At 41.8% G+C, this 2276-nt stretch overlaps 1 non-coding gene across 1 annotated transcript; it reads left to right on the top strand.

Moving 5' to 3' along the window:
* The first annotated feature begins 1720 nt into the window (after positions 1-1720).
* Positions 1721-1824, top strand: LOC140975955 (U6 spliceosomal RNA). Its single transcript, XR_012175092.1, has one exon. It is a non-coding gene; the product is annotated as a U6 spliceosomal RNA (small nuclear RNA).
* Positions 1825-2276: the final 452 nt, after the last annotated feature.

Raw genomic sequence — 2276 nt, 5'->3', positions numbered from 1 at the left:
GATCAACGTCAAGGTTTAGGAAACCAAGTGCTCCAAGTGTTGTACGTGGAATCATTTCTTGAATGCATCACATGTTCCTACATGTATGTGTTTTGATGATTTTATGATGTTAAGTCCTTTCAAATTCCATTCATGATATATATATGTAAATATGTATATATGGTAGAGCAATTATATGCATTTTTGAATGAAAGGAGTTAAACTTTAAATGATGCCTCTAAGGTGTTCGATGAAATGCCTAAATGAAGTTTTATGTGATTGAATGATTGGATTGATAGTGATAGTAGCGGTGTTGACTCTGGAAATTCTAAATCCGCAATGTAATTGGCCAATTAACGTTGAAAACATGTACTCTCTTATAAGATGCATTTTATGCAGAGATACATGTCCCTCCTATAAGATTCGTTTTTACGATAAAATGAAATATATGTATATTGTTAGTATTGATTGCATTTGCTGAGTTTTATACTCATTCCAGTTATGTTCATGTGATGCAGGCACATGTAAGAAAGAGTGATCATCCCCGAGTTGTCGAAGCGAGAGAAGGGAATATGCCAAACTTTGTAGATTTTGATTGGATGAAATTTTTGATATGTTAAGCTTTTGGTTATTTTGGGAAACGTTGATAATCTTGTGTCGGTCTTTGAAATTAGTATTATGTGTAGATACTATATTAACTGGTATCTGATGTTTATGAAAATCTTTTGTATGTGTTATATGTGTCGTTTGAGGCAGGTGGCATGTCCTATTTACGGAGAGATGCTGTAACGTCCCAGATTCGACGACTGTCCTCACTGTACCAAGACGAGTCTTTTCAGCGTGCTTATGTCCTCACTCACACGCACCCTAGGAAACTTCCCAGGAGGTCACCCATCCCAGAATTGCCCCAAGTCAAGCACGCTTAACTTTGGAATTCTTATGTGATGAGCTACCAAAAAGAAGATGCACCTTCGTGGTATGAGTAGTACATATCAAATTTTTTAAGCCCTCTTCAACTGTACAGTCCATTACATTGAACAGTCTCGGAATCCCTCTCCTTCCGGTGTAAGATCGGTTCATTCATGTTCCCTCCGCCTAGAAGCCTGCCAGGAGCCGCTCATTGTCCGTGCAACCTCATGGCACCGGCGATCACCCCCCGCCCTCTTCGGCCCCGGGCCTCACATGCCCACCAGCTTCCGCTTGGTTCGTCCCCGAACCCACACCGTACTAGGAGAGGTCGGCTCTGATACCAACTATAACGCCCCAGATTCGACGACTGTCCTCACTGTACCAAGACGAGTCTTTTCAGCGTGCTTATGTCCTCACTCACACGCACCCTAGGAAACTTCCCAGGAGGTCACCCATCCCAGAATTGCCCCAAGTCAAGCACGCTTAACATTGGAATTCTTATGTGATGAGCTACCAAAAAGAAGATGCACCTTCGTGGTATGAGTAGTACATATCAAATCTTTTAAGCCCTCTTCAACTGTACAGTCCATTACATTGAACAGTCTCGGAATCCCTCTCCTTCCGGTGTAAGATCGGTTCATTCATGTTCCCTCCGCCTAGAAGCCTGCCAGGAGCCGCTCATTGTCCTTGCAACCTCATGGCACCGGCGATCACCCCCCGCCCTCTTCGGCCCCGAGCCTCACAGATGCTGCCCAAATTTTTTTAAAACTACGCATTTTCTCCAAATTCTATTTAAAAGCTTCCGCACTGATTATGTATTTTAGTCATGAGTGTTACATTCGGGGACATCCGATGAAATTGAAAGGATACAGAGAAGATTAGCATGGCCCCTGCGCAAGGATGACACGCATAAATCGAGAAATGGTCCAAATTTTTTTAAAACTACGCATTTTCTCCAAATTATATTTAAAAGCTTCCGCACTGATTATGTATTTTAGTCACGAGTGTTACATTTCGTGGTATCAAAGCCGAGATTTTCGGACCAATGATTTGGCATATGACTTCCTCTGCTGTCGACAATTCGGTATGTCTGTACCTGCATTATTTTATATAATATGGATGTGTAGCTTCAATAATTATGATATGTTATGTTTGAAAATGGTTTTAAACTAATATGTATTATAGAATCATGCCGCCTAAATGTAAAGCATCAGAAGGAGAGGATAGTTCATCATCTAGAGTGGTTGATGAATATAGCAAGTTACTAAAGAAACATGCCAAGGTTCATGGCGAGCAAATCCAGAAGCTCTTACGGATGCAGAATGCAGGGAGAGGGAGAGAAAAAGCGCAAGCGATGCCCAAGCCCAGTAGTGAAGGCGCATACGAAA

The sequence above is a fragment of the Primulina huaijiensis genome, chromosome 4, assembly GCF_012295235.1.
Source record: "Primulina huaijiensis isolate GDHJ02 chromosome 4, ASM1229523v2, whole genome shotgun sequence".
Lineage (NCBI taxonomy): Eukaryota > Viridiplantae > Streptophyta > Magnoliopsida > Lamiales > Gesneriaceae > Primulina > Primulina huaijiensis.
The sequence above is the reverse complement of the archived record's forward strand: the minus strand, read 5'-3'. Positions and strand labels throughout refer to the sequence as shown.